This window comes from Heteronotia binoei, chromosome 2, assembly GCF_032191835.1.
Source record: "Heteronotia binoei isolate CCM8104 ecotype False Entrance Well chromosome 2, APGP_CSIRO_Hbin_v1, whole genome shotgun sequence".
NCBI lineage: Eukaryota > Metazoa > Chordata > Lepidosauria > Squamata > Gekkonidae > Heteronotia > Heteronotia binoei.
Window position 1 is genome coordinate 109425844 of NC_083224.1, and position 21468 is coordinate 109447311.

Genomic DNA, 21468 nt, shown 5'->3' on the forward strand with positions numbered 1-21468 from the left:
ATTATTACAGAAAAGTTAATATTATCAATGGTGCAAAACTATACCTGGATATGATACTGTAGCAAACCAGCAAATTATTTCACTGTGCTAAATATGGAACTTGCATGCATAATACAAGAACCATTGTAAAATTCTGTATGTAAACCATTTGCCTTTCAAAATGAGCATCTGCTGGTTATATTTTTTTTCATCCTTTATAATAATCTTATATATCATAAGGGAATACTAAAGAGCAGGTATGTTATTTTCCTTTTAAGATGCTTACCATTAAATATATAATCTAGACCAGCTGAAGGTTTAAAATATACCAGTTTCATAACGGTGTATACCACCTGTATTTGGACTGGAGAATGTTCAGATTCCAAATCAAATGTGCTTTATAGATCTCTTTAACGTTGCCATGCTTTCCCTACAAACTACTAGAGCATATGTTAAATACCAGAGGAATGCAATTTTTGTTCTTGCTTTGTTTAATTTTATTTATATTCTAAAATATGTTATTTATTTATATTCTGGTATGAAAAGAATTTGAGGGGGTTTGGGGGGGGTGCATTCTATTCCAATTAATTTAAATGAGAAACACATTTTAATAGGAAACACATATGGTTAAGCTTTAATTTTTGCATTGAGTGCAATTAACCCAGTTGAACCCAGGCTTCTATAGTTTTTCACCAGATATCTTGCAATTGCTTTGGATTTCTGGAACCCGCTTCAATACTTTCTCTGAACCATTCACAATCACTTTTCATTTTTTTTTTAGTTTATCTGCTGGTATAAATAGACTCCTCTTGGTTTCATTGGAAATAAATTCATGACTCCAGGGAAATTCTGTGACTTTTCTGACAATTCTACTATTGGGTCCAAACAATAGGCTCCTGTAGGTCAAGCTGGTCTCAGCAGTGGAAGGAAATAGCCCTGTTCATCACATTCTTTTGATCCTGCCATCCAAATATTTCCAACGGAGGAGGAGGATTCCTATGAGATACTCCTTTTTAAAAACTCCATTCACCAATCCATTATATGAAGACTTAAAAATAAAATAAAAGTTACATTGGCTTTGATTTTATGCCGCACTTGCAGAACATTTCGTCATCATGGCCAATGTTGCCTCTAAACCAGGGGTGGCCAAGCTTGCTTAACATAAGTGCCACACAGAATGTCAGATGTCTGAGAGCTGCAAGACATGAATGTTGGATGTTTAAGAGCCACAAGACAGGAAGAAAGGCAAGCAAATAGATGGGGAGGTGGAAAGCAAGCAGCTTTAACCTTTAATTCATTCTCCAAGCTGCCAGCCAGCTTGACTTGGAGAAGTGATTTAAAGAGACAAATGCCTTCTCCAAGCCGGTTGATGGAGTGGTGGGGGCTTTGAGAGCCACAGAATATGTATGAAAGAGCCACATGTGGCTCCTGAGCCACAGTCTGGCCACCCCTGCACTAAACTGTCATCTTGTGAGCAAAAATTCAAACCTTAAAGTTGTGAGGGGGCCTACTTCATGGAGCTGTTGTAAGGATTATGACTGCATTTGTATGACAAATTTGAACACTGAAAGCCCTATATAAATGCTTATTGTTATTAGAGAAATCTCACTTGCTCACTACAATAGCAAAAGCATGCATTGAAATTTATCACACTGACTATTTGCATAGATTATCATGTCTGTACAGCTCCCTGCAATCAGTTAGCAGGGTTCCTCCCTCCTTCCTGGCCTCTTGGCAACTCTAATTAGAAACCCTTTACAGAGACCAGTTCAGTCCCCATCATGTTATTTAAAATGAGATATTTTGACCGAACATGCAGGCTGAAACCAGACGGTCGGTTTGGAGCAGCTTGCAGCAGCCCCAAAGAGAACTGGTCAGAAATAGAGCACCTCGGAGCTTCCGGATGGCGCTTGGGGAAAGGGGTAGGCCGTGGGTGCCCGGGGAGTTTCAGGAAAGTTTGTGCATCCTGTCCGCAGCTCCCCAGGCGTTCTCCGGGTGCTTCCTGATCTTTCAAATGGCCAGGAGGCGCCTCAGAGGCGCCCTAGCGAAAAGGCACCACTTTTGAGCCAGGTGGATTGGCCCAGAGGATGGGATGAGAACGGGACGGGGCGGGCAGCAGATGTCGCCATCTGGAGGGGTTTTTTGGGTCGACTTCAGAATCGTTTCTGAGTTGACCCAAAGTGCCGGTCTGTACTCAGCCACTGAGACCCTAACAGTGTTCTAATTCCTAATCAGGATCTTTTTGATTAAGAGTAGACCATATTGATGTTGGCATAGGAAATAATCCCAGTAAGGCATGAGGCACTGCTGCTGATCTGACAGCTACTGTCAGGTAGATGACTCAGGAAGATCTGTTCTAGCCAGAAGAACGATGTGATCGGGTGAGGAGTACAGAATGACTCAGCACTGCCTCCTCATTGGTACAGTAATTAGGAGCAAAAATATATTAAGGAAGCTCTGCTGTACATATTACCCTCTTACTATTCTATGATTGCTTCGCGGAGCATTATGATGGAGAGTTTGTATATATGTAAAATAAAACTTTGTATATAGTTTAAGAACACAGTGTGGTGTTGGCTGTGTTAAACTATTGCTCATCGAAGTGGACGGACAGTGGCAGACAAAGGCAGTCACAAATCTGCTAACTTATACAATGACAATTGACTTTATTTCTTTGATCCTTGACTGATAGATGTGATATAAAACCAAGACAAGAAAGTTGTTTTAAAAGTAAAAAGGATATCATTAAGATTATATTTAAAGAATAGCTGAACTACTTAAAATAAATTTTATTAACTGTCATTGACTATCTTTTAAATGATCACAGAAATAATATAAGTTGTGAAATGCCTTCAGAGAAGATAAATCACTGGGCATCATCACTTGCTCTATCTGAAAAAGTCAAAGAACAGCCTAATTCGGTTATAGTTCAGTGTTCAAATTTGCAAGTCATCAAATATACTATATAGTCCAATCGTAGGGTTGCCAGCTCTGGGGTAGGAAACTTGGAGACGGAGAGACCTCAGCTGGGTAGAATGCTCACACAAAAGTAATACCTACAGAATGCCTTGGACCTAAACCTGTTGTGATGAAAGCATCTGAGCAAAACAAGCCTACCGTGTGTGTGTGTGTGTATGCGTGCGTGCATGTGTGCAGGTTTGTCAGAAAAATCCCCCTTCCCTTTGAAGAAGTGTGCATGCACAGGAAAGCTTAATTTTTAGCTAATATTTCTCACATCCCTGATACTATATTCATCCACAAACAGATTACCAATGTAATGAAGATCCTTATTTCAATTATACTACCTTCTACTGTATTAAGTTAATCTCTAAGGTTATTGGGAAAGAGGGAAAAAATGAGATGAAATTAAAAGTAAAACAAACAGAAATAAAACAACAAAACAGAATAGAGCAGGGTAGAATGAAGGAGAAAAGTTGCAAGTTGCATTAAACGACCCCCTGCTTGCTCAGGCATTGTAAATGATTCTAGTTTCCTTGCTATTAAGTTCTTCTCCCTCCCCCCCCCCCTCAGCAGTTCTTATCCTCCTTTCCTTGGCAATTGAGATAAAGAATCAAAGTAAATGAGGGGGGAGAACCTAATTGAGAGTAAAATGAACAAAGTTTGAGTCTAGCGGCACCTTTAAGACCAAATTATTCAAAGTATAAACTTTCATGTGGAAGCACACTTCCTCAGATGGTAATCAAAAGGAACCCCCCCCCCCGCTCCCCAAAAAGCCTTCATGTTATTCTTCACTCCAACTGCAGGGAGACCTCAATATCAAATATCCAATGCAAAAGGAAAGGGAGGAAGAAAATCAAATATCAAACTTTATTATCTTGGGAAAAAAATCAACAACTCCAAAAGTGACCAAGGAGGAGCGCCTCGCTTGGGCATGTGTAAAATTAAATGAACTGAAGGAGTCCACTCAGTCTATTCTTCACTCAACCACACCCAAAAAAAGAATGGTGGGAAGGGAAGGTGGAATTGTATCACAGATAAAAAGTGAAGAAAAAGAGCTCAAGCAGCTGAATGCAATAAGTCTAGTCAGGCAACGGTGGCCAACAAGAAAATAAATTCTGCAGCTGAGACAAGAGTGAAAGAGTCCACTCAGTTTATTCTTCACTCAACCACACCCAAAAAAGGAGTGGTGGGAAGGGGAGGTGGAATTGTATCACAGATAAAAAGTGAAGAAAAAGAGCTCAAGCAGCTGAATGCAATAAATCTTGTCAGGCAATTGTGACCAACAAGAAAATAAACTCTGCAGCCTTGGCAGAGGATGCACATGGTCATGGGCCAGTTAGCTGCCACCTCCTCCTTGGAGGAGAAATCTGAAGAATCAGATCTCACACTGATGGAATCCTCACCCAAGCAGACAGATTTGGCAGCAGAATCAATGGGGGAAGCATCGGGAAGTGAGAATGCTTCCCAGTCACAGCTGGGCTACTTGATCTTCCAGGAGAAGGAAGTAATGTCACAGAGGCTGGTTTCCCCACTAGCCTCTCCTGAATCAGTAATGCATAAAGAAGAACAGAGCACTTCACGTCTCAGAAGACAAAGTGCCTAGTGGCTGCTCAGCAACAGTCAGTTTCAAAAGTGGAGTCATTACATGACCAAGACTGACAGGTTTATAGGGAAATAGTAAAAGACCTGTAGGAAGCAGTTGCTCTGCCCTGGGCTTCTGCCTTCCCCAGCTCAAGCAATCAATACCCCACCAGTTGCTGTGTGGGTGCATTTTGATCTGCTGCTCCCTCCAATTTCCCTCACAGCTTCCTGAACTCTAAAAAACAAGAGCAGGAAGCTGCAAGGGAAATTGGAGGGAGTCACAGATCAAAATGCACCCATGCATAAACTGGTGGGGAACTGATCACTTCAGCCAGGAAAAGCAAAAGCTCGAGGGTGGAAAGACTGCTAGTGATGAATTGGTCTGTAAGTAGCAATTTGGGGGATGAGTCAGCAAAAGGCGCAGCAAAAGGTGCAGACAAAAGGGATATGATGAATAAGGCTTGGTGTGGAAGCAACCTTGCTCATCATTCACTGTGTGTTGACATGTTTAGCAAACAGAGCTCTATCCTGTCCTTGCAGCCATGTACCTTGTCCTTGGTAATCTGTGCTTGCTCCTGAAGTCTAGGACCCAGACCCTGTTTCTTGCACTCGTTCCCAAGCCTCAGAACTGAATCCTTGAACCCTCCTACCCTGACCCAACTGATGTGTTCACACTACACTGAATAATGTGTTTTACATCCAGAATTTTGCTATTCTTACACAGTAAAAATTCGGATGTAAAACACATTATTTAGTGTAGTGTAAATACATCATTTGACTGGACTTTCTGCTATCCAACTCCAGACTGGTTTGTAGACTTTGATCCTGTGAATTTCTGTACTTGTACTCATATTTGTGTATCCTGGAAACCTTGGGTAGAGCAAGCGTGCCAGGCTTAGCCCTGAATGCGACACACATTTCATACCATCCTTATTGTGAACTCTTTCCTGCTGAGGTTTGGGTATTAGGTGAACTTGGTGCTTTGAGCCACCCCATCTCTCAGCTCACACCAAGCAGTGGGGCTTAACTACTGGGTGCCTTGGCTGAGGACCCACATCTTATATTCTCCTGGTTGTGAAATCTTCTCTTCTGCTGAGGTTTGGGTGTTAGGTGGACTTAGAACTCTGAGCCACCCCATCTCTCTGCTCATGCCAAATGTCTCAGCTAAGGACCCATGTTTTATACCCATCTGATTGGGAACTACTCTCCCCTATTGGGGTTTGGGTGTTCAGTGGACTCCAGGCTCATGGTCACACAAGCAAGGTCAGACCAGATGACATTCTTGTGTGACCAGTACTTTAGGGGATTGGTATCAGTGGGCTCAGGGGACTCAGCAAGGTAGTCCCTCACTGTCACTTCTGCTGAATCTGCTGCCACTGCGTGCCTGGCAACACTGCTGCTGCTGACCTCTCAGTTCACCGCTGACAACCAGTTGAGGGGTTTCTCCTTGGATGGGCTTTTTGAGGCAGAGGTGCTGGACTGCACTTCCTCCTCCCCAGCCTCTTCCACCCACTGTTCCCTCTGGCCATGTCTGTTGGCCTGTAGCCTCTGCACTTCTTTGCAGAGCTCATACTTCCATTGCAAGAGCTTTGCATTCAGGAGAAAAATGCTTTCTTTTATCCAAGAGTGACAGATACAAGCCAGCCTGTACTCCCCTTTCTTGCAGAGAGGATGCAACCTGCAGCTTCTCTGCTAAAGCTTTAATCCGTGGGAAAACAGCTGGCCCCAGTGTAGAGACCGGTGCTCAGTCCAGCCCTCAAATCAGGGGAATGACTTGCCCCAGGCTGGTTGTATGGGCACACAGCATGTCAGTGATGTCCTGGTCAGCCAGTCACTGTAATTGATGCTGAGCTCCTCTTTCCCATACAGGATGGTCATAGAGGGGATAACATCCTGCACCGCAGTCTTCTCCTCCACCAAACGTGCAATCATGATGTAGGTGGAATTCCTCATCCTCCTCCCCCTGCCTCTCACATAGCAGATGGGATGACTTGATACTGCATGAGAAGTAGGTAGCATGGTCCATGACCATATAGCCATGGATGATGTTGCCACCATCCACCCATTCCCTCAGGCTACCCTGTATCACACCAGTGATGTCTTGGGCCATGTGGTCTGCATCCATCTCCTGCACATGGACCAGAACCACTTTGTAGTCTTGTGGCAGAACTGTCCCCTCCTGGGGCCTGGTCCATACTCTGACAGTCCTGTTGCCTGCTCCAGAGGACTGCCATGAAGTGTGTGGTTCCACCTTGCACTCTTGGGAGCTGACCATCATCAACATAGCCTGTGAAAGGCTACGTACTCCACAAGGGAGAATGGTTGGTCATCCACAGCAATCGCCTCACCAATGACAAGGTGAGTGACTGCTTCCTGTGTCCTCCATGTAGCTCTTTTGATGTCTTGGAGGGTGGCCCACCTTGATGTCCCATCCATAGTACCCCAAATGCAAGAAGCTTTTCTTGGAGGGATCTCCTGCTCCCCATCTGCTTCTTCCTGCTGAGAGAGAGTGAGTCTCTTCTTTCTCCCACTAACTACAACTTTTTCCTCCAGTGCAACATTTGTAGGTGCCTGCTGAGGATGGAGGAGGACAAGTGTTGGGGGTCTGCAGTTCTCTGGGAGGCACAGCTGCTTTTTGGAACTGGGTTGGGAGGGGCCATAGAGGGATGTACTTCAAGTAGGAGTGGCAACAGGTAGTTGGGATGTGGAAAAAAAAGATGCTTCCCCCCACCTTCTGAATCATTGCTGTCAGAGTCCTCCTCGCCAAAGAGTGTTAGCAACTGCTGGTGTCTCTGGGCAGTGCTAACAATTCTTTTGACTTTGTAGAAAGCCCCACAAACAGATCAAGGAAAAGAAGTTCCAAGATACCTGGTGATGCCCTGCTTGAGCCAGACTTCAGTGGGTTTGGTGCCTGCAATGATGAGCACCCTTTGCACCCACTTTCACCCTCACGGCATTCAGAGGTATTCACACTCAGGACGGGTGGGAGGGTATAAATGTGGGAGACTTTTGGGGGGTCCAGATATGCAGTCTGCCCCCAACTTGATGGGATTGTAGAGGAGCCAGTCTTAACATCCTAATATCCAATATAAAAGCAACCCTAGAGGCACATCTATAACTTAGGAACATACTTGAAATAGTCCCCTTACATTATTTCTGAGTATGAAAATACATTGACACTTCAATCCATGAACATTTGGTTGGATAAGAAACTGTAAACAATTATTATGCAACAATAATCACTTTAAAATGAAAAGTCTAATTTCCCTTGAGGAAAAAATATCAAGTATTTATATTGCTACATATTAGCATATTATTATTTCCAAACAAACAATCAACTTTTTAAAACCTCCCACTGAATTATTTCTATTATTCTACAACTGACAAGGGCAGAAAACCAACATCAAGTTTTAAACACACTACTTCCATTCACTTCGATGGGTCTTATGCGGAGAATCACATTGAAATTAATGGGAATTGCACAGCAGCAGTGCTCTCAGGATTACTCCCAGTACTACAAAATATGGTTTCTATATTACAAAGTGTTAAAAGCCACTCCTCTGATGGGTGTGTTCTGGATCTATGTAATTCAGCCTGGGGCAGGGCTTTGAGAGTTGTGGGCACACTTCCCTTCTTCATGTGGTGTGGCTAGGGTGCCTGACAAGCTGTTGAGGAGTTACTTTGGAGGATCCCTGTTGGAATTCTGGGGATTTCTGCCTTTCTGACAAGTAGAACCTACCTTTGGAGACTTGGGGGGGCTGCAAGTGTTGGGGGAATGCTTGCCTTGTTTCCAGTGTCTACCAAAATCCAACAGTGAGATACACAGTACAAGGATCCACTACAAATCAAACTGTGTATGAATGTAAGATACAAATATATAAATCAAAAAAAGAAATATTAAACTCACAATATAGTCTGTTCATTATTTTTTTCCAAAAATTAATTCACAACATACAAGACAGGATGTGAGGGCGATCTGGCTGCGATATCTGTCACCCCACTGATTGCTCGGGTTGATTCGGCTGATCTGGCTGGCTAGGTGGGTGTCCCCTACCTCTCTCACCACTCCATATGCATCCCTCCTGAAGTTGTGCACTCAGTGGAAGAGGACAAACATCTCAGATAAGAGTGTACTATTCTTTGGTCAAAGATATACATATAAGACAAAATTGCTGTACATAAAGGGAGGTTACTTGTATTCAGCCAATTCCCAAAACATACAACAGAACATAAGGCCTTATATCAAGCCTAGACCACCATGAAGTAAATAACTGCCAAGTTCTTTCATATGTGATGCACACTCTGTGACCTAGTGCTTCCAGAGTATCAATCCACAAATCTTCTTCTTATGGGCAAGATAACTAATGATAGCTGTGTTTTGCCAAAGTTTTTTCAAAGAATTGATTTTCCAAATATAATTGTAAAGGTTTTTATTAGTTTTCTAGAAGCTGAGGGTAAAGGGTAAGAAGGGATGAGAAATTAAAGTTACACATCAGTCTTAGTTTGCATATAAAATACTTTCATGAAATACAAGTCTGCATCTACTATACTTTCTTAAAGTACCTAAATTGCGACATAGTATTATCTTTTAGCTTTACATAATCAACATTTTTATATTTTTGTATTGTAAATCTTGTTAAAATACCTGTTCAAATTATTTCCAACAAAAGCAATCCTATAGTACAAAATACAGGCGAAAGGAGGTATAAGTTAACACCAGAGAATCTTAAGAGTCTTGAGTATCTAACCAAATATAGAATTTCAACCAATGTTTTCTTGCTTCTTCCTTAGATTTCCCAGCTGACAGCTAGGATAAGTAGTCCAACTTCGCTGTTTCCAGAATTTTTCCCACCAAGTCCATTGGCAAAAACTGAATTCACTCTATACATATAATCACACATGTTTTTAGTCTCTTCAGGGTCTTCATCTAAAAATTCTGCAATTATTTTTATTATATAACCTTTTAAATCACCATCCTCCACTTCAGGTACTCCTCTCAGACATATCTGAGTCTCCATCAATCTGCAGTCATGGATTGTCACTTTTTCTTGCATTTTCAGCAAGGTGGAATCATATACTTTAATTTTGCCTTCTACCTCATGCACTTTCTTAGATGTTTCCTCAGTTTCCTTTCTGAGATCTTCCATAGCTTTTTTAATCTCTGCAATAATTTCTTTTTTCGATTCATCTATCATCTCTCTCACCCCTTTCATCATTCTGGCCTCCATTACCTCTAATTGGTCTTGCATTTTTTTCCAATGAAGTAGCCCTTGTTCGAGGCTGCTTGTGTTCAGACGTTTAAAAACACCAAAAATTTTAATATCACAGATTTTGAATTTGACTTTCAGATTCAAAAGATTAGAACTTGCTTTTTATAATAAGCCTAATTTCACCATCCTCAGAGCTTCCCAGACCGTGATATTAATTTTTAAAACTTTTACTGCTCCTTGCAATTTTTTCCCCTTTTAAAAATTTTCAAGGACCACACAAATAATATGACCAATAATATTTATCTTCTTACCCTCTTTTCAATTGATTCCAACAATTTTTAATGTCCCGAATTCTTTTAAAACATTGTTTTTATTTTGGTCTCCCAGCAATGGCCGCCGATGTTTCTCAATGGTATATATTCCTAGAGTAGGTTTTCTTTTCACTACTTCCTGCTTTTGTTGCCACGAAGTCTCATTCACACTGGTAAGGAGATCTCACGATGCTTGACGTATTTCCTGTCTTACTCAGATGTGCTGCAGTTCTGTTCCCATATGACGATGGTGATTTTTCTTCCAAAACCGCAAGTAGACAAAACAATAAATTCTTTTCCCCTTTTTAGCAGTTTTTAACACTGTCCGTAATATTTATAAAGTCCAAATTTCACCTCTTCCTTCCCTCTTCTTCCAGGCTCTCTAAATTTTCTTTTCCCACCTTTTAAATTTGTCTCTTTAAACTATAAATAGCTCCAGAATGAAAAGTAGTCTTCTGTACTTTTTCTTCCAATTATCCAAGTTTCCATTGGTCTTGCAAAGCTTTAGATGTTTAGCAATGTCGAAGAAGGTTAGGATCCTGTTGAGCTTATGTCAAATAAATGACTCTGAGTACTTCTGCAGATGATGAATATGCAACTCTTCCCTGAGACCCCTCAAAGCCTCAAAGAAGCCCCCCCCCCCTCGGGACTCCCTTTTAGCCAAGGACAATCTCATCAAAGTTTCCTGTGCATATCTTGGACCAATCTCTAACTGAGAAAAGTAGGCAGTAGGCATTAGTTTGCCTTCCACTACCCCGAACAGAAGTTCCAGCCTGCTCCCGTTATGAGAGGCAGCTCAGCTCGGCATTTTCCTCCCCCGGAAGTCCACAACTCGAAGCCATGGAGACAAGATTAGTCAAAGCGATGAAAGAATTAATTACTGAAAATATTAAAGAATTAAGAAAAGACATTAAATCAAGTGCAGAAGTGGTGAAGACAGAAATTAAAAAAGAAATTGAAGATCTTTGAAAAGACTCACAAGCAACATTAAATAAAGTGCATATGGTTTAAAATAAAGTAAAAGATCAAGATTCCATGATTACTAAACTGCATGAGAAAGTAGTCCTACAAGATTGTAAATTAATGGAGAACCAGGTACGTCTGAGAGGAGTTCCTGAAAATGAAGAATCTGATTTGAAGGCATACATAATAGGAATCATTGCTGAGTTCTTGGAGGTGGACCCTGAACAATCTAGTTATTTCTACAACTACATATATAGGGTCAATGCAATGTATGCCAAAAAAAATTAACTACCAAGAGATCTGGTAGTAAGATTTGTACCAAGAGACATGGTTGGAAAACTTCTAAGTAAACAATATGAAAAAGCAACGGAAGTAGAGGGAAGCAGAGTAAGAATTATGAAAGAGTTCCCAAGAAAGGTCATAAATGACAGGCGACTGTACAAGAAATTAACTGATAAATTACGTGACAAAGGTCTGAGATACAGATAGATACTACCAGAAGGTCTAAGTTTTGAATCTGAAGGAAAGAGGATTACAATTAACAATGTTCAAGACCAGAGAAGATTTTTGAGGAACATAGTGACTTTGGGGATACAGAATAATTGAAGAATCACTATGGATTACAAATTATTATCTTTGAATGTAAATGTACTAAATTCACCGCAAAAAAGAAAGGCTACATTTCATTGGATTAAAAAGCAAAAATGTAGTATAATTTGTTTACAAGAAGTACATATTAAACAAATGGATTATAAATTTTTATGGAACAAGCAATTGGGTATGGGATTTTTTTCATTGGCTAAAGAAAAAAAAGGGGGAGTAATTTTCTATATAAAACAAGAACTTAACCCAAAGCTGGTTTTTAAAGATGACAATGGAAGATATATAGCAGTGGAAGTGTCATTAAATGACAAAAAGACATTGTTAGTGGGATTGTATGCCCCAAACAGGGCAAAGGACTCTTTCTTTAAAGAAATTGTACAGCAATAAGACCAAGTAGTATATGGACAAATAATGGTGATGGGAGACTTTAATGGAACAGTTAAAAATGTTTTGGACAGATCAGGGAAAAGAAATAATGAAGGGAAATTGCCAAAGTCTTTTTTTGGCTTAGTGAATCAAGAAAGTCTGGAAAATGGCTGGAGGAAATTTAATCCTAAAGTGCAGGATTATACTTCCTTTTCAGCAAGACATAATTCTTTCTCAAGGATTGATATGCTATAGGCTACAAAAGATCTTGGACTTTTGACGAAAAAAATAGAGATTCTTCCTAAAGTGGGGGCAGATCATAATCCATTAATGTGGTCGGTAAAGTATGCCAAAAAGACTAGGAGGTGGAGGATAAATGAAGATTTACTACAGAAAATAGACATAGTGGCGTCTCTAGAAACAGAAACTAAAGCTTTCTTCCAAATAAATGAAAAAGAGGACATTCAATTTCAAATGGTGTGGGAAGTGTATAAAGCCATTATAAGAGGCATTTTAATTACATTGAACAATAAAGACAAAAGAACAAAAGAAACAAATGTTGGATATTCAAAAAGAGATTGCTAATAAGGAAAAGAAACTCAGAAAGCGACCGGGGAAAAAGAAAATTATAAAGGAGATTACATTATTACAGAATCAACTGAGACATTTGTTAAATAAAAAAATAGAATGGAATCTTAAAAGATTGCAACAGAAATCCTTTGAAGGAGCAAATAAACCTGGAAAATATCTGGCAAATGAAAAAAAAGGGAGAATAAATATAATAACAAACTTATATCAGGTGGTAAGGACATTGTGGACCAAGCAGGAATTAAAAGAGAATTTTATAAATATTATGCCAAGCTGTTCCAAAGTCAAAAGGTGGAGAAGAGTAAAATAAAAGACAAGGAAATCCCTTAACAGAAAATATGCAAAAGGTCTTAAATGAACCAACTGGAAAAATAGAAGTTGAAGCAGCAATAAACTCAATGAAAATGGGGAAAGCACCGGGTCCAGATGGCTATACAGCAAAATTTTACAAAGTCCTCGCAGAGACATTAGTACCAAAACTTCAAAAATTGATGAACATAATAAGAACTGATGGGAAAATGCCAAACACATGGAAGGAAGCAGTAATTTCGTTGATACCAAAAGAAGATAGAGACAACACAAATGTAAAAAATTATAGACCAATTTTACTTAATAATGATCACAAAATATATGCTAGGATACTAGCAGAAAGACTCAAACAGCATTTGAACAATTTTATTAAAGACGAGCAAACAGGTTTTCTTCCCATGAGACAAATTAGAGACAATATTAGAACTGTCATAGACGTGGTTGAATATTATGAGAAGCACCCTGAAAAAGAAGTGGCATTATTCTTTGCTGATGCAGAGAAGGCCTTTGATAATGTGAATTGGGACTTTATGTTTGTAGTGATGGAAAAATTAGGACTAGGAGAAAATTTTATAAAAATGGTTAAGGCAATATATACTGAACAACAAGCAAGACTCTGTATAAATGCAGATTTGACGGAAAAAATGATAATCAGCAAAGGTACGAGACAAGGTTGCCCTCTATCTCCATTGATATTCATAATGACTCTAGAGTCATTATGTTAGCCGCCCTGAGCCCGCCTTGGCGGGGGAGGGCGGGATATAAAAATAAAGTTTATTATTATTATTATTATTATTATTATTATAGAGATTTTGCTTGTGCAAATATGAGAAGATAAGGAGATAGAAGGACTGAAACTGAAAGGTTTTTCCTATAAATATAGAGCGTTTGCTGATGATGTAATGTTTATTAATGAAAATCCTATATATGTAACACCATTGCTGCTTTGCAAGATACAAGAGTATGGAGGTTGGCAGGTTTTTATATAAATAAAGAAAAACCAAAAATTTTATGTAAAAATATGAAAAAGAATCAAGAGGAAGAATTACAAAATGCAACAGATTGTGAAGTTGTTTCAAAAGTAAAATATCTGGGTGTGGAAATCTCTATGAAAAATATAGATCTATATAAAAAATAATTATGAGAAGCTTTGGCATAAGATTGATGGAGATTTGCTAAAATGGAATAAATTGAACTTGCCTTTTCTGGGCAGAATTTCTGCAATCAAAATGAATGTTCTACCAAGAATTATGTTTTTGTTTCAGACAATCCCAATTGTGAAGGATTACAAACAATTCAGTAAATGGCAAAGGAAGATTTCAGAATTTGTGTGGGCTGGGGGAAAAACAAAGAATTAAAATAAAAATTTTGACTGATGCAAAAGAAAGGGAAGGTTTCCAATTGCCTGATTTAAAGTTGTACCACGATGCAGAAAACTACTGACACTAGAAGGTCATGGAAATGTTTTTGGTTGGCATGCTTATATGTAGTATGGAAAAAATAAGATGGACGGGTTTTTTTCACATCACTATATAAGAAGAAATTTGCTGAATATATGGTCAAAATACAAAAGATATGAGGATGAGAGAAAACCGCTTTGGATTGTGCCAACGGAAGTGATAAAATTATATTCAGATACCTCCAAAGTGAAGTGGTTATCATATAAACAATTGTTAATGATGCATGGTGGGAAGGTTGAATTGAAATCGGTAGAATTGGAATATAAATACAACTGGTTTCAAATGCAACAAATTAAGAGCTTGGTGGAACAGGATATTAAAACTGAAAGCATAAGACAAGAACAAACAGAATTAGAAAGAATGTTGTTTGGTGATAATGATAAATTGATAGCAAGAATTTATAAACTGTTATTGAAATGGTCTAGGGAAGACGAAGTAGTTAAATTTCAAATGATTAAAAATGGGCAATTAATATAAATAAAGAAATACAAATGGAGTCATGGGAACACTTGTGGAAGAACTCTATGTTTTCTGTTCTCTAGAAGCTCTTGTTTGATCTCTGCCATCTGCTCTGCTATATTATCTACTTTACCAGTCAGCTGTGCTATGGCAGTGAGTAGAGTATTTTGCATCTCTTTCATATCTCCCTGCATGGTCGTAAATTTCCCTGGACCGGATGAGAAGCTGGGTGAAGGAATTGGTGGTTTACCTTCTCGATTGTCTTTTTTTGTTGTTGTTTCTTTAAAGCCATTGCAGCTTTATTTTCCATCATTATTAGTATAATTGCACTCGCAGCCACAAGATCTGTATACTGCCTCTTAAAGATTTGTTTTGGAACTCAATATTCCTGTTTATATTAGATAAGCTAATATCTGCCAAACGATACCAGTATTATACAGTGATTTTAAAGAAACAGCCTTCTAGCTTCTATCAACAATTTACCAAACCCAAAACAATGATAAAGCTAGTAGTAAACAAAATCTTTTTAGTACAACATCCTTAGTGCCACCTAGCCAAAACAGTTCAACTCACTAAAACAGAAACAATTCACTGTGATGTCTCTTCTAACAATGATAGCTCAATAAAGTCCAAGTCGTAGCTAACTCATCCAACTGATCCAGGTTATAAATTGTAATCCAGGGCTGAATGCCCCATTTATAATCCACAGGTGAGATCAAAAATTAAAAATTAAACAAACAACTCAAGAGAAAAAAGAAGAAAAAATAGGATAAACCAGCACAGATTAATCCAGATATTCCCAAGAAAATAATAACAAAAATAAGAGAAACTCCAAATATGATATGCAAAAAAAGGAAAAGTGGAAAAAATGAACATAAAAATAAAAAGCCAAAATATTCAAACCATATGAAAAATAGGACCAAATTTAAAGGGTTATATCCATAACATCCATCATCAGGAGATTATAATCCACTTTGAAAATTTGCACAGGTATTCTTCCTTCAGCCAACAGTCTGGTTATATTTTATAATCCAGTATACAAAGCCCACAAGGATTTAAATGTTTAATTGGAGCTCACGTAAATTTGTTCAATGCACTTCAACATAACCTTCAAATTACTTCTTAAGCCAGCAGTCCTTCTCATCCATGTATACTTGCAAGCAACTTTCTCAAAGCCAAATCTTTCTCCAGAAAGAAGTTTAAAACAAGTCAGTTTAATTCCGCCATCAAGTCTTTTCTATATTTAGAAATTGGTGTGATTTATATTTCTCATGCTGGGATTATAAATATCACCAAGTTAGGCAGGAACTTTTGGAAGCCTCGAAAGAGAAAGAGAGTTCCCCCCGCCCCTTTCTCAGTCTTTGCCTCTGTGTGAGTGATTTTCCAAATGTAAAACATGGTTCTGAAATAAATAATATGCCTTAAAATGCTAAGCAAAATTATTTAAAAAGTACAAACTTTATGTGTACCACAAATCAGGATAAATATTTCAAGGGACTATTAGTCTCTCATACCAACAGTACTCTCCAATTTATAATCAGTAAGCCTGTAACCCCTAGGAGATACCAACAAAACTAATAAACAGGTATTCCCATTACATACCTTACAATAACCTTTAAAGCAACATCAACAACTCATTAACAAGCATCCAATATATAAATTAAATAAAACAGGAGAGATTATTAGATTCAGACACACGGGGGATAACGTTTGCAGTTTAAAAATCCACATGGCCTCCTTTTGTAAGAGTAACCTACCCACATTCACAAAATTATAATCACAGTTTTCAAACATAAATAGGACAAAAAATCTTTAAGAATCTGCATCATGGTTGTAATTGACAAAGTGCTTCACAAGAGAAGCTTCTGAAATTTTATTCCAGTTGGGAGATCAGTGTTCAAGAATCCATGGTGGGTCTAATAGTACCCCCTACATATAACTTTTCACAAGGGCAGATTACCTCATAAACAGTCCATATGGTGTTACAGTTACTGAAGGCTGATAGTGTTATTTTGTTTCCAGTGTCTGGCTGAGAGGGGTCTACCAAATGAAGTTTCCCTTTGAGTTTTTTTATCACTGGCTTGTTCCTGAGCCATTCTATAGACTCTGCAGAGATCTTTTCCTGAGAGAGCACTGGGGAGACTTCGGGGGGTCCATAACTTGGAAATGTAATCTGCTTCCAACTTGGAAAGATTGTAGAGGAACAGGCAGCAGGATACGTTCCCTGTAGGTTTGGTATGTGTAGTTTGCATTCTATACATTTTGAACCTGAGTTGAACATTATTCCTGGGGGCATCTTCTTTGGGGGCCACAATGTGGACCCCTAAAGTCTAATCTGCACATAACTTGGAGGGCATAGGGAGGAGCATGGGAGAGAGGTCCCCTGTGAGTTTGATGCCTCTACCTTGCACTCCTGAACGTCTTAAACCTGTACCCCAGAAAGCACTTTCCTGGATGCATCTTCTTTTGGGGGCCATAACTTGGACCCCCTAAATCCAATCTTCTTCATAGTCGGAGGGCATAGAGAAAAGTTAGCCTGAAATCCCCTGTGATTTAGTGTGTCTAGCACTTGAGGGAGCATTCTACACATCATAAACTTCACATACCAAACCAGGTCATTTAGTGTAAAAAGTTCAAGACTGTAGGCTTCCGATTTGAGTCACAGACAGAACTGCAGCCCTCTGAATAAGGGGGATTTTTAATCCTTTGTTCAGGGTAGTAAAGACCCCTCTGAGGGTCTCTGCCCACTAATCTCAGTTAGAAATTAGACCAGGATGATGCCAGAATACCTTTGTCGTTGATCTCAGCTGAAAATTGGCAACTGAAGCTGCCTTTTGGAAGCCTGGAAGATCTGGCGGGAAGAGGGATCGTCTTCTATTCATCTACAAAGGTTTAAAAGCCATAAATCTGGCTTAAGTCTGTCGGACCTCATTCTCTTGAAGGACTGATTTACGTTTTAAAGATCAGAAAGACCAAGGTGCAGGAACGTAGCTGTCAAGGTACTTTGATTTATATCTCCGCTCCGGGACATTTCTAAGCTAATTTAAAAAATAGTGGGATCTAAAAATAGTCTGAACTGAGGCAAAATAAGGGGAAGATAAGAGTTTGCCTAATTTGGATTCTGTTAATCTAAAGGCTTCAATAGAATTTGAAAAAGAAGGAAATTGTTTTGAATACCTGTGGTTAATAACACAAGCTCATCTGTCTCTCGCCCTACACTGGTAATCAACATAACGAGCTCCAAAAACTGCGATATCTGGTGGATGAGAACTAAGCAATATGACCCAGGAAGCAAAAGCTTGCTGGCCAATGAAATAAAGACTACAAAGACTAAAAAGATTGTGACAGTTGAACCAAAAAGGAGAAAAGACCAAGATTAAGAAGGTCCTCACTAGGAACTCTTTTTAACCATAGAGAAACAACGATCGCCATTTTGAAAGATGGGAAAACTGCCAAATTTTTTAAAAATCAATATCTCAGCCTAGGAAGGTAGGAGAAAAACAAAACTGTTTTTGTTTTAAACAGCAGGCTCTAAACTACTGGACTGAGTGTTGAATTTGGACTTGGAGACTTTTTAAGTTTTGGTGTGGTTTTTATGTCAGAAGGAAGAGTAACTCGCGCAAGGGCTCACTCCTTTGACAAGATGCAAAGCCAATTTGATGCTTTAGAAGCCAGGATCAAGAAGGGTGTGCACAAAATGTTAATGGCCCTTAAAAAAGAACTTTAAAAAGATATTGGAGATCTTAGAAAGGACCTTGAGGACTTTAAAGATGAATTGGGTATGGTCAAAGACAGAGTTAAAGGGGTTGAAGAGAAAGTGGATACATATGCTTCTACCCTGCTAAAACTCCAAGAGAAAGTTACAATTCATGATTGTAGATTAATGGAAACACAAGTGCATCTGAGAGAACTACCTGAAGGGGAGGAGACGGATTTAACGGAATATATGGTGAAAATCATTGCTGAATATTTAGAAGAAGATCCTGAAAAATTCAGAAATATGTTGGAAAGTGCCTACAGAGTTAACTCAGCGTATGCAAAAGACAAAGGCCTACCAAGAGACATTGTTATAAGACTAAGGTCCAAAGATATAGCAGGAAAAATTCTCATCAAAGGTTTCCAAAAAGCTTGGATAATAGAAGGGAGCAAAGTCAAAATAATGAAAGAGTTACCAAGACAAGTGATCAATGACAGGAAGAAGTACAAGAGGTTAACAGAGAAGCTGCGCGCGGAAAGTGCAAGATACAGATGGATACTACCTGAAGGTCTTGGCTTTGAACAACGTGGAAGAAGGATTATAATAAAGAATGAACAAGAGATGTATAGCTTTTTTGAAGAGAATAAAGATGCTGTACCATAATGGAGTACAAGTTACTATCTTGAAATATAAATGGACTAAATTCACCACAAAAAAAGAAAAGCATCATTTCATTGGATTAAAAAGCAAAAATGTAACATAATTTGTCTACAGGAAGTTCATATACAACAAAAGGATTACAAATTTTTGTGGAATAAAAATTCGGGATTGGAATTTTTTTCGCTGGCAGAACAAAAGAAAAGAGGGGTAGTCTTTTATATTAAAGAACATTTAGAACAAAAATTGATATTTAAAGACAAAGAAGGAAGATATATTGCAGTGGAAGTGATGATGGATGCAAAAAAAACGTTATTAGGATTATATGCGCCCAATGGAGCGAAAGACAAGTTCTTTAAAGACATTAATCGGCAATTAAATGAAATGTCATATGATCAGATTTTGATGATGGGTGACTTCAATGGGACAATACAAAACAATATAGATAGATCAAGCCAAAAGAAAAATGACAAAAAAGGAAAACTACCAAATTCTTTCTTTGAGTTGGTTAAACAAGAAAATTTGGAAGATATTTGGAGAAAATTTAACCCTGAAGTAAAAGACTATACCTTTTTTTCAGCAAGACATAATTCTTTTTCCAGAATAGATATGTTATGGGGCTCCAAAAGCCTGGGCCTCATAACTAAAAAAGTGGAGATTCTACCAAAGGTTTGTGCAGATCATAATCCAATATGTTGGACTACAAAATTGCAAAAGAAAACAAGAAGATGGAGAATTAATGAGGACCTACTACAAGACAAAGACACTGTGACATTTCTAGAAAAGGAAACTGCAGCGTTTTTTCAAATAAATGAGACTGATGACGTGGAATTTCAGACAGTTTGGGACTCTTATAAAGCAGTAATGAGAGGATTATTAATTACATTGAATAATAAAGATAAGAGGGCCAAAGAAGAGCGGTTATTAGGCCTACAAAAAGAAATAAAGAAAAAGAAAGGGGAATTTTAAAAAAAGGCCAGGAAAGAAGAAGAAGAAGAAGTTAATAAAGGAAATAACAATATTACAATCCCAAGTGAGACATTTGTTGAATAAAGAATTAAAATGGAATTCTAAAAGCTTGCAACAAAAATCGTTTGAAGAAGCGAATAAACCCGGGAAGTACCTAGCCTGGCAACTGAAGAAAAAGAAAGAAAATAAAATTATCAACAAAATTATGGTAAATCAAAAAGAGATAGTTGATCAAGTAGGAATCAAAAGAGAATTTTTTAAATATTATGCAAATCTATTCAAAGGTGTGAAAATTAGAAAAGAAAAAATGGAAGAGTTTCTACGAAACATCCAAATAGCACCCTTGACTGAGTATATGAAAAAGATTTTGAATGATCCAATAGAAAAAACTGAAATTGAAGCAGCAATAAAAGCAATGAAAGAAGGTAAGGCTCCTGGGCCAGATGGCTTTACAACTAAATTTTATAAAATTCTTAAAGATGAGATAACACCCAAACTGCAGAAATTGTTGAATACGATAAGAGAAAAAGGGAAAATTCCAAATACTTGGAAAGAGGCTCTAATTTCGTTGATTCCTAATGAAGATAAAGATGTCACAAATGTAAAGAACTACAGACCAATTTCACTGCTAAATAATGACTATAAGATTTATACAAGAATTTTGGCAGAGCGACTTAAGCAATATCTGATTAACTTTATAAAAGATCAAGCTGGATTCCTCCCTAAAAGGCAAATAAGAGACAATGTAAGAGCCGTTGTTAATATTGTGGAATATTATGAGAAACATCCAGAAAAAGAAGCGGCTTTATTCTTTGTGGATGCAGAAAAAGCCTTTGATAATTTGAACTGGGACTTCATGTTTGCAGTAATGGAAAAAATAAATTTGGGGGAACACTTTATAAGAATGACGAAAGCAATATATATGGATTAACACGCGAAATTGTGTGTAAATGCAGATCTTACAAAAGAGATGAAGGTGAGCAAAGGTACAAGACAAGGATGTCCGCTTTCACCATTGTTGTTTATAATGACGCTTGAAATTCTATTACAACAAGTACAAAATGATAAAGAAATAGAAGGATTAAAAATTAGAGGATTTTCTTATAAATATAAAGCATTTGCAGATGATATTGTGTTTATAACTGAGAATCCGATTCAAGTGACACCTTTGTTGTTAGCCAAGATAAAAGAATATGGAGAAATAGCAGGATTGTATATAAACAAAGAGAAGTCGAAATTTTTATGTAAAAATATGCAACCAAATAGACAGAAAGAATTGCAGATTTTGACGGGATGTGAAGTTACCTCTAAAGTTAAATATCTGGGCTTAGAAATAACTATGAAGAACATTGACT